The sequence below is a fragment of the Octopus bimaculoides genome, chromosome 13 (assembly GCF_046866305.1).
Source record: "Octopus bimaculoides isolate indiv1 chromosome 13, ASM4686630v1, whole genome shotgun sequence".
Taxonomy (NCBI): Eukaryota; Metazoa; Mollusca; class Cephalopoda; order Octopoda; family Octopodidae; genus Octopus; species Octopus bimaculoides.
In genome coordinates, this window is record NC_142940.1 from 27714540 (window position 1) to 27727339 (window position 12800).

At 34.5% G+C, this 12800-nt stretch overlaps 1 long non-coding RNA gene across 1 annotated transcript; it reads right to left on the minus strand.

The window, feature by feature from the left end:
* Positions 1 to 260: 260 nt before the first annotated feature.
* Positions 261 to 10684, minus strand: LOC106869263 (uncharacterized). Its single transcript, XR_001409387.3, has 4 exons — positions 10554 to 10684; positions 9065 to 9131; positions 6198 to 6277; positions 261 to 2888 (listed from the first exon to the last, which is right to left on the minus strand). It is a non-coding gene; the product is annotated as an uncharacterized LOC106869263 (long non-coding RNA).
* Positions 10685 to 12800: the final 2116 nt, after the last annotated feature.

Genomic DNA, 12800 nt, shown 5'->3' on the forward strand with positions numbered 1-12800 from the left:
TAAAAGATATAAATGATAAACAATTTGAATTGTAAAGGTTATTTTACTGAACTACAAAGTACTTTGGTCTTTTGTGGAATCTTGCTAAAAAAGTCTTAAAGAAGTAATATTACTCTGATTAACAAGAGGTTCCCTTTCCTTTTCATTGTTACATTGCTAATGATAGCATTAGTACCAATTGTCTTCTTTTTTATGGCTTAGTCATGAATGGGAAAATATTCCAATTTACAAAATAGAATGGAAAAAGAGAACACAAGACATTATAAGGCAACACTTTAAGAGCTTTAATTATGCAATTTGATTGAATAAATGCAATTTAAATGAAAAAAAGTATATTTATTTTATTTGTCTATACAGCAGAAAAAAATCTTCACAAAATAATTATAGAAAATATATCCAATAACACATAATTTATATGCTAACAAGGCACTTCCATGGATAGTCAGAAATCATTAACAGGAGAAATAACATTCATTTTCCCCAAAATCCAACCAAAAGTCCACTAAAATGGAAATGGGTCTTGAGGTGAATCTTAAATATTAAATTTTTTTGCTTTCCTTACAGAATTTCTACCATGTCAACTTACCAGCACAAATATGGTGCACATAAAAAGGGATGAATTGGAGGGCAGCTTGAATGAAAGGGAAAAAGAAGTATTCAGAGGTTCTTGGATGTTATATGTGATTGGCTTCCAGCATGATTGGCAGCATATTGTTCCAGTACATGGGCTCACTTCTGTAGGCTCATGTTATACCAGCACTGTTGGAGATACAATCATGACAGTAGGCTTGACATGGAAAATCAACAGAAAGCCTGTAAAACATGACAGAAGCATGTGCAGAAACAGTCCAAGAACACAAGAGCCAACTTTCAACAGAAAACATACCTAAAACATGTGAGGTTGATACTGGACTTTATCCTTCAGATATTTCAGTTAAAGAATATGCAGATGTGATTTGGAAAGAGTGCCTGCTGCATCCAAAAGATTATCCTAAAGATTTTATTAGATGGATATTGATGATATTTCATCAATATCCATCAAGATGTTCAATCTCGATTAATGTAACTCAAAATTCTAGCCATGTAATACAATCAATGGTCATTATACATTATGTGATGGATGGTGGTACTGAATCTGTGGTTCAAGAATGATTTTTAAATTTTGTTGATTGTTGTAATACTTGACAAGCATAATTATGAAGACATTCAAACACTTTGAGACCAACGTGGGCAGAAATACAATAACTCTGCCAAGATGTCTAGTGAGTAACAAGGCACCAAACAGCACTTATTACTGTTAAGTATCATTGTACATTTATTATCTGTTAACCTGTTATACACAAAAATCTTGTAAAGTAGATTCTGCATTATCTTCTGGAAGTTTAACACTTGGGTACCTACCAACACTCTGCTCCTGGCTCAGCTCCAGAACCTACTTCCACTCTTAATAAATCTTGTAGTAATAGTAGTAGTGGTGGTGGTGTTCAATAAATTGCCAAAAGTTATGAACATACAGAAAGTATGTATTCACCAGATATGTTGGCGGAATTGTCATAATTCCATCCATTACAGTCTTTAATATGTATCTCACAATGCTTGTGTATTCCCATAATCAGGCTTGCTAATTCAGCCTAGTCTTCTTACAAAAATCAACAAAATTAAAATTGTAATTCAACTGCGAACTCAGGATCACCCTAGGTCAAATAATGAATAATATATTAATGCCAGCTAAATAGATACTTAATTAGTTGGAAATTGAAAGTTAAGTTACTTCATTTTGTAACCTCCCGGATATAAATTTGACTCAAACTGAATCTTTTAGTAACTATTTTTTTTACATCAAACCCAGCAATGATAATCATAAATGCAACAGTTGTTGCAAGTACATTCAATAACCTTTCTGAAATAGTATTGTTGCACTGTTGTAAACATAATGTCTTCTTTTAATAAAAGCAACTATTTGTGGTTTTCAGACATTCATTTAACTGTAATCAGGCCTCAAATGGTAAATATAAAAACAACTCTATTATTATGATTATTTATTAAGTTAGGATTTAAAGAAGACATCCCAAAAGAGAAATGGCAAATTACAAAACCAAATCAAATAATTAGCTCAGTTAATTGTTGGTATTATAGTATCTGTAATTTGACATTGAAGATAACATTGAGCATCGTGCACTAGATGTAACATAAGAATCCAGTCCCTACTTGTTGATTCTAAATCTTATTCCACATAATACTATGATACATATTTTTAGATACCAACATATTTTAGTCAACTGGTTTCACTACTGCTCCAAAAATATACAAAAGTCAAGAAGTACAAAACTATCATGCTAATGCAGGCACAGTAAAAATAATATAAAGCAGTAAAATAGACGAAAGAGAGTCATAGAGTTGGTGCTTTATACTAAACAAGAGATAAACCACCTACTGATGAATTCAAACTCACTATGAATTCAGAACTCACTATGAATTCAGTTGAGAGAGGATGAACTCCTACATGACTGACACATATAAAGGCTTTAGCGATGTGCTAGCAGTAGATTTCTAAGACATGGTAACATGATGGACTGTAAGACTCTATCATCATTTTTTATATAAAGTAAATATATTAGCAGCATATGTATTGGCAGTATATGACTTCAATCCCAAATATTTTATCTTGTTTTAATAAATATAGTTTTAATAAAGCAAAAAACTTATTGTTAAAGTTATCTAACAAGTGATTAATATCAATTATAAAAATAAAATAAAGCTTTAGAAGAATAGTATTTAAGCCATAATCACATTAGTAGTAATAAAAGCAAACAAAATAGTGAAAACAATTATTATCGTAAGTAGAATCTTTGATCCAAAGAAAGAAGAACCATTCACAGGAGGAGACACTGTGAAAAAAAAATATTACTTATTACAGACATATAAACAAATATCTTTCTATACATACATATACAACCAAAATAAAAATAGTAATCTTTTTCGTGGTATATAACACCCTTTCTTCTGACAGTCAACACTGTATGTATGTATGTATGTATACACACACACACACACACAATATGCAGACATCATTAGCTGCCCCCACCCAAATATCATCAAAGAATTACTTTTTAATGATACATGATGTGATTGAGTAAACAATATTATTATAATGTTATCCACTGAAAGGAGTATCAAAAGGTGAGTAGGAAAATACAAAAAGGGTAAGTTGCTCACACATTTAATTAAAAACAAGAGACTAATGAATATTACAACATTGTAATAGTTAAGACAGTCATCAAATGTAATCACAACAAACCAGATAGAGTAATCTGAAATAGTGAATACATTTAGATAGTTGCTTGAACGCATGATAAGTAGCCCATTTTAACATGACTACATGAGCCTTGGTTGCCTTCAGTAAAGTACACACTGTTTGAAATGCTCAGATTAGAATCTGGTTTGAAGATGATTTCCTCCTACCAGTCCTGAGACAAAGTTATCTTCAAAAAAGTAATGGCTGCTGTCCTTTCTCCTCTCTCAAACAAAATCAAACATAAAACTCTACATAGTGAATGGTTGGCATTGTACCTATATTTATTTATGTAACTCATTATGTTATAGATTAAATTAGTCATCAAGGAAATATTTTAATCTGTTCACAGTGTGCATACTTCTAATTTTAATTTAAAAAGTTTGGAGCTGTACCCAACTTGCAATTTCTCATTCACCAATTACTTCATATTTGGCTTAACCTTCTACCCTCACACCCTAGTTAACATTTTATCGGGACATTTTTCAATATAGGTATGTATAGTTTTTTTTTTGTGTGAATTAGTATATAGTAAATACTTGAAACAGAGAAACTAATATATTCAAACTAACCAGGTGCATTTCTCTATGGGCTGCCTACTTCAGTTTAAAAAAATTATAACAGACATTGTGTATAAGAGATAGGGAATACATAAAATAGCATTGGGGCTGACATCACTGGATTTGAACTCAGCATTGCAATTCAATAAAACACTTATCACAGAGTACAGCTATCTAGCTATGTGATATCCATAGAGAGATTAGAGATCTGGATTGTTACATACTAAAGGTCTTCATCATAGATACAGAACATTAGCAGTGGGGACATGAAACCATGTGCTTGCTTTCTCATTTATCAATTATTATTGTATCAAGTCAAATATTTAATGCTTTAGGCTTTAATCATGATACATCTCGTGATAACTAAATGTTTCTTCACCTGGATAATGAAATAAATTAACTCATGCCAGAAAAATGCTCACTCAGCCTATCATGAGATATCTCCAGATTATATTCTTCCTTATAAGTTTGTTTTTTTAAAATTTATATTTTCAGTTATCATACATAACTGTTTTTGAAAGTCTTATGGGAAGCCTAAATATTTACTGGAAACAAACCTCAGCATATATGCATTAAGCATATGTAAGAACATCCAGTAATAGAAGCCAAGCTAAATGACTTGTATGAACGCCAGTCTATGGAAACAGTACCTCCCAATAAGATATGATGACTGATTTAATTCATGCCAGCATGGAAAGCAGACATAAAATAATGGTGATGATGATGTAGGGAAGAAAATTTTCTGTTTTACTATTAAGATTTTGATTTCTTGTTTGTTGCACATATTCATATTTCATAATAAAAGATTGCTTGCTTTATTTCACTATCTATTAGCTGTAGCATCAGTTTAACTAAAATTCATTATTGTATAAAAATATGATGGAGGCACTTCGCTTAGTGGCTAGAGTGTTGAACTTATGATTGTAAGATTGTAGTTCTGATTCCTGGACTGTGCAAAATGTTACATCCTTGAGCAAAGCATCTCATTTCACATTGCTCCAGTCCACTCAGCTGGAAAAATGAGTAATCCTGTAATGGACCGGCATCCCATCCAGGGGAGAATATATGCACCACAGAAACCAGCCCTATGAGTCTGTATTACTCGGGAAGGATGTTTATCTGTATCCTATCCTATAAAAATATATTACAGTAATGACTTAATAGGTGTTTACAACACACTGAGATGTTTTCCCAACAATTATTCTAAAAACATGTAACAATGGATTTAGTCAAATAACTTTGGCTATATTTATAAAATTTTCTTGAAAGGGACAAAATCCTCAAATAGTTGAAAGAAGGTTGGTTAAAGACTACTGACCTATCTGTTTGACTATCAGCAAGATCATGGAACAAATTTTCAGAGAGAAAGATTATGTTCCTTGAACAGAATCACTCACTAAATGAGTTTCACTGAAATAGGTTCAGATAACAGTGTTAGCAATATTAATGACAATTGAAACAGCCACTCAACAAGTTAAATAAAATTTGTGGTAAACCTAACTCTGCAAAAGCTTTTGATGAAGTCAATCTTGGAGTGATCTCCTACACGTCATGTGATCTCAGTATGATGAGGGAAATTAGGACAGTGGTTACAGGATTGTTAACAGCAGAAACTTAACTTCTGTATCTGAAGTCAAGTTTCTGCAGGTTAACACTGTCATATGGTAAAGTTGTCCATCCAGAGTGTTTTCCATAGGGAGCTGTATTGGTACTGTTACTGTCCATAATAGCTTTTCAATAATATCCTTAAATTTAGCATACCATTCTTGACTAATACCAAGGCATGAAAAGTAATCAAGAACCTAGATGAAAACTCACAGAATCTTGATGCCATATACAGATGAGCTAATAAAAAAAAAAAAATGCAATTTAATACAAGAAGTACCTTGCTACTAGCTCCTACTGAATCTCCAAATAATATGGATATACAAAATGCAGCAGGACCACAATTCCAGAATTAGAATCTATGAGAGACACTAGGCAACTGCATGCAGATGACTAGCAGGCTGTATCATGAGAACATTAAAAACAAGTTTCCTTGATTATGGTCAGCCTGGGGAAATCCAGGGGTCCACCGAAAAAATGGTTGCTTCCATACATCAACTGAACTACTAGGAGAGATTGAAATCTTTAAGATTCAACTCACTGGAATGAAGATGGGAAAATCTGCAGCAGTCTATTTCTAGGCATAAAATGGGCCAGTTGTTCTAGGCTCATCTAGATTCTGGAAGGACTAGCACCAAACATTGGTACTGAAAGTTCTGAAAATTCTTGAGCTAGTTGCCACAGTACAAAACACCACAAGTGAAAAAAATCGAAGATCTATTTCTATCTCAAATACTTACCACATATGATTTTCTTAAGCTTTATTGGCATTTGATTACAGCCAAACTTCTTAGCACACTGCACATAAGCACTTTTGGCACTGTCAAAAGATTTGAGAAAAAAATAGCAATTATTTTCACTTTCACAATATAAAAGTTACAAAATTTCCTTTTTTAATATCATAAGTAAGGTGTGAATTACAGTAGTAATGTCTCAATTGATACAGTTTTACTCCTTACATTGTTAATTCACTTGAGAAATGCATAGCTACCACATCTCATTTAATCCTCTTCAAAACATAGTGCTAATACACCATCACCTGATCTCTTACAATTAGCAGCCATATCTTCTTCCAGCTATATCTTGCCAGCTTTAAAAATAAGATTGAGTGGATAATGCAATCCTCAATATATTATGTCAGGAAAAATGCAAAATGGTCATGGTTGGAACCCATCTATACAATGAAAGTTCAACACAGGAAGAACAGAAAAACATTTGTCAAAACCAAGCATGAAACATATTTGATGGTGACAAATCTGTACAAAAACACTACAAATATGGAGAAAGTAGGAGCATCCTATCCTATTTCAAATTCATCAACAGACAACACAAAGCATCAAAACCTTACTTAATCACACTGCAAATCAGAACAAAATGCATCCCAGAAGTTACCAAAAAAAGTATTAATTTAGTCTTTAGGATTTATATACAGTTAAGTTCATTATTACTATCTCTACAGTTAAATTATATGTTCTTTCTGAAATTAAAATAAATACAAGGTGCATTCCAGAAATTTTGAGACTTTTTTTTAAGGAAAGTCATTTATTTCTGCCCTAGGTTACTGTAATTTTAGTACATCATTACTAATAAGCTGACCTGCTAGCTTTTGTTTATTTCCGATTGAAGAAGATGGCTGTAACAGCACTTTGAACACAACACTGTTTATCACAGCTGAATGCAGTTGGGACATGAAGATGATTTGGAAGCTCACTATTCAATAAAGTTTTGTGTTAAATTGGGCAACAATGCTACAGAAATTTATGAAATGCTCCAGACTGCTTATGGATTAGCTTGTATGAGCTGAGCATCTGTTTTTTGCTGGCAAGAGGTTCAACAATGGGAAAAAGGAGGTGAGAAACAATGAGAGGTGTGAGAGGGAAAGGGATGTCAGAATATCAGAGATGGTTGAGAAAATTCAGTTTGTGTAGCAACAGTACACAGAATTATCAATGAAGATCTGAACTTGTGCGAAGTTTGTTCTCAGGATGCTCAGTGATGAACAGAAGGAAAGACAAATTGGTGACTGCTGGGAGATGGTTGAGCTCATTACCTCCAATCCAAGAGTACTTGAGTCTCTGGTGACCTGTGTTGACCTGTTATGATCCAGAGTGCCCAATGAAAGTATCCTGTCTCCCCCAAACTGCATCTCATCTAAGCTGACTCTCTCCCTAATTAGTTGGGCTATGACCTTCTCAGTGACTTTCATTACCTGGTCCAACAACTTAATACCTCTGTAATTGTTTGTATCTAAAGCGTCACCTTTACCCTTGTAGCAGTTGACTATTGTGCTGCTACACCAGTCATTGGGTATGACTCCTTCGTGTATCACCTGATTAACTATACGGGTGACTAGGTTATAGCCAACACTGCCAGATATTTTGAGTATCTCTGCAGTGATTCCTGATGGGCCAGGGGCTTTCCCTGTCTTCATACTCTTGGTCGCTTTATCTACCAAGGTACTGTCAATTAGGATAGCTGGTTCCTCTGTTGGGTCGACATGCGGCAGACTCTCTTCCTCCCATTCATTCCCTTTATTAAGCAACCTTTCATAGTGGTATCTCCAAACCCCTCTCTTTGCAGCCTCATTTAGTGCAAGTGAGCCAAAATCCTGAGACAATAAAAAATTCTTGCATTCAAACCACTAGGCAAAACTATTAACACTAGGTTTGCTAAACACAGCACTAGTACTATTAATGGAGTTGTGTTAACACTTGTGGCAGCATCAGTGGTTCTGTTGGTAGCATAGGTAAGTATGTTGTTTTGGCTGTTAATTCTTTTCATTTTTATTGTTCTCATTATCAATGTTGCTGCTATTCTGACAGTTCTTGTATTCACTTTTGTTGTTATTGTCATCATTGTTGTTGCTGTTATTTATTGCAGTAGCACTTTGACTCAAAGTGGGGAAGACTGCTGTTTCAAACATTATTTAATAGGATACCCTCTGGTATCCTATTACAAATTTCAATGCTATGTTTTGAGTTTCTGTAAATGGTAAACTCCATGAAAGAAAATGAGCAAATCCCACATCAAATGTGTAAACAAAATGGAACTGACCAGTTCAAGACCCTGATCAGTTTAGTAATACAGGAATCCTTTGACTATCACAGGTGTTATGTCCCCCCCCCCCCCCCGCAATAGGTGAAAAATCTGTGAAGTAGAAACAGTACTGTACTGTATATTTTTAAAAATTATTTTTATAATTTGTATATATTTAATTTATCATAAATGCAAAACAACACCATACAGAAATTGGCATAAGCTTAAATAATAAACTGCAATAGGTGAACTGCAATATGGCAAGGGATTATGGTACAGAATGAAAATTTTTGAACACAGACATTTAAAACAGATAAATAAACTTATGAGTAATTCAAAGGTATGTATTGCTGATTCAATAACAACAACAATTATAATAATTTCCAAAAATTAGGACTCAGAAGTAGGGTGAGAAATTTGTCTACTTTTAGTTGATCAATTTAGTTACCTATTAATCTAAAAATTTAACTAATGATGAGATTTATAGATATATATGATGATAATGATGATGATTTTGTCAATGAAATAACTGAAAAAAGTCAATAATATTTAATGAATATTTGTAACTTACGTGCATTTGTTCTCCAGAGTCGCTTGCATTGTTCTGTCTATCTCACTGCTGCATGCATACTCACAACCTGGCATGATAAGTTAGGAAGATATGGATTATATAAAGAGGTAACAAAACTTTCTAATAGAGGAGAAATAATATACACAAAACATATTAATAAAAGAAGATTTTAAGTGTTTATACACACCTAGGCATACTAGCATTTGCATACAGTAGCAGACAGGTAAGACACATGGAAGATTTCTGTTTTTCAAACCTGTCCAACTAAATTATGCACACTAATGTTATGGCTGTCCATCAAATTCAAGGACGACCATCTTCATTAATCATGCTTATTTTGATGACTGCATATCTCAATCCATCTTCTCTCTCAAATGTGGATCTTTTGATTACATATCACTTATTAAGCATTAGCAACAGAGAACACCTATGCTACACCTACTGTGTGCCCTTGCAAGTTAAAAACTAAAGAAGCAGTTGTATTTATTGTCACAGACATGCAGGAAATTCTAACCACCACAATGGTAACCATCCTGCTCAGCTAAAATTCATGATCCACACTGCAAGGGATACCTGCATAGTGAAGCTTTAAAGTAGTGTTGGAAGCATAAATTTCCAAATATAACTATCTCTGCCATGAAGGAGACAAATTTAGTTGCAAGGGTGACCCAAGACAAATGGTACCGCTTCCAGTTTCAAGAAACTACCAAAAATCCATGATGTTGGAAACTGATTAAAAGCTAAAACTACACTTTATTTATCTCTAAGTCTACACCATTTGAATTTCTGAGCTTAACCATAAGAGGACAGCATGGTAGTGCAGATAAGTCACTGTCTCATAACAAAGAAACCTTATTCCTTACTCTCTTAGACATATGTCTTCATAAGAACTAGGAGACCGTTATTTTCAAAATGATCTTAAAGTGCACTTGGTTACATCTGTTTATTTAACAGGCCTTATTTTTTGCCCTGCTGGTTTCCTAATAATTCTTCTCCCCAGGTTAATCTGGAGAGGGTGCCAGTTTAGTTACCAGCAGATATAGCAACCATAGAACAGGTTGTAATAAATTAATTACCAGTAAAACTCAAAGTAACATGGCACATTATCAGTAGAACTCAAAGTAACATGGCACATTATCAGTAGAACTCAAAGTAACATGGCACATTATCAGTAGAACTCAAAGTAACATGGCACACATTTGTGTCCTGCTAAACAGATTGTAGAGCCTTCTGGGCTTCAACAGTTATATTCATGCCACTCTATAGTACTATATCCATGCCATTCAAAAGTGATATTTTGCTTGCAGTGTCAGTTTCAAATCCTTTGAATATTTAACACCAGGGCTGATTGGATATTGATGGATAGCTCTAATCATGAAAAGTCAAGTAATTACACTGTACAACACTTACAAAATGTAAGTACAACACTACAAAATGTCTAGGAGGAGAATGCCTCAAAAATTGTTAAGAACTGTGTAATATCACTTACTGCAAGGCGCTAAATTCAATTGCTTTTTCACAGGACAGGAATGTTCAAATGCACACTTCAAGATTGTTTCATAGCCCCTATAATAGAGTAATAATAATAATGAGTTGGGACCTATATACTCTGGATACCATGCCAACACTATGGAATAACAACAGAAAAAAGATGGTATAGGCACACCCCAGAAAGGGTCACAGAAAATGAAAAAGCAACCATACTCTGAGATATGCCAATACACACAGACAGAGAACTCAAGACTAATAGGCCAGATAAAGTTGTCAGAGATCACCAAGAAAAAAATGCTTTTTAATTGATGTATCAATACCAACAGATGACAACGTTTCTCTAAAAGAAACAGGGAAACTTTCAAAATACAAAGATCTAGAAATAGTGGTAACTCAAATGTGGACCCTAAAAACAGAAACAATTCCTATCATAGTGGGCGCATTAGGTAATGATAAAAAAAAACATTCAGACAAATACATAACAAAAACACCAGGACTTACAAGTATATATAACATACAGAAAATAGAACTACTAGGCACTGCACACATCCTACATAAAACACTTTCAATACAATGAAAATAAGAGCACCACAACAAACCACAACCCATACCCAAGGCACACAGAGCTGTGCTTGGTAGTGCAGTGAAAGCACGTGATAAAAATAAGACTATTGAATAATAATAATAATGATAATAATAATAATAATAATAATAATAATAATAATAATAATAAACTGCAGATAGTAAGCCTGCTACACATGCAAGACTCCAGAAGCTCCAACAAAACCTGTGATAAAGAGATAATAATAATAATTTGCCTGTAAATAATAGGAGTGTTCAGTTTAGTATGCAGCTAAAATTCTAGTTTGAACTGTGAAGTGGGTGGAATTCTTTAAGTATGATGTTGACTTTCCTGCTAATGGACTGATTATATCCACAAGGAAGCAGCTCAGTGGATGACATGCTGAACCTCGACAGTTTACAATAGGTTTTAATGGAATACCATCCTTGTGAATCTTAGGTAGACCATACATGTGTGGTAGTTTACTGTAGTGTTGAGTCAGTTGTCTGTACTTCATTAATATAAAGTGATCCTTGTTCTTGATCAAGATCTGTGACAACTTCCTCTCTGTTTTCAGAGTTGGGTCTTTCTTTACTTTGCTGTAGCTACCATCACTTATAAGACTTGCCAGTTTTTCCGAGTAGTCAGACTAGTTCATCACCACTGTAGCATTTCCCTTGTCCACCAGAAGTATTATGACGGATTTGTCACTCTGTAGTCATTTGATAGCAAACTTTTCTTCCTTAGTGATGTTTGGTTTGGGAAGTTTCGCTTCTTCCAGTACTTGTCTCACTTTCCCCCTTAGTTCATCTTCCTGAGCTTTTGGTATCTTTACGGCTATCTTTTCAATAGGGGCTATTATATCCAAGTATGGAATGTGCTTGATGGTTGTCGCAAAGTTGAGACTTTTGAGTAGTATTGCTTCTTCAAAACTTTCTAGATATCAGCTACTTACATTAATTACTGCTTTCATGGGTGGGTGACGGACTTCAGTCTTCATTCTCTGACCTTTGAGTTTCATAAACTTCTTAATCTCGCGTGTCTTCACCATTTCAAATTCTTTCATGTGAAAGCAGTAAGCAGACTGAGTGTAGATATGAATAGCATATGGGAACTGGTATTAAGGTAGGATAGGAAAATATTACATTTATAAGCCCTAAAATTCACTCCATAATTGCCCATGGGCCTATGGTGTAGTGGTTAAGAGTGTGGGCTACTAACCCTAAAATTCCATTCACCTAGATTTCATTGCTCTTTTAAAAATTACGATTTATGCATTGCTGTCTCTCAAATATTTAAAATCTACGATTAAGAGGCCTATCTGCTGGCTGATGGTACACCCGCCCTCCCACCCCCTCCACCGGAAGTGCATTCCTCTGTCATCCTCGGCTGTCTCCCGGAACCCATCTAGTGGCCTTGGCCATCCTCTCCCCAACCTTTGGGTAGCGCATTAAGTTTGAGTAATGTTTGCAGGTTGTAGGTACTGTTTTGCTTATGAATTCTTCCAATTGCAAGTTTTCTTTTCAGGTATACGACACTGCTTTCCCCTTTCCCAGGCTACAGGCCCACACCCCCAACACCCATACTGTTAGGATTGGCACTCTCAACGTCGGCACGCTGAAAGGTAGATCTGGTGAAATTGTTGAGATGCTTGAACGGAGACGCGTAGATATGTGCTGCATC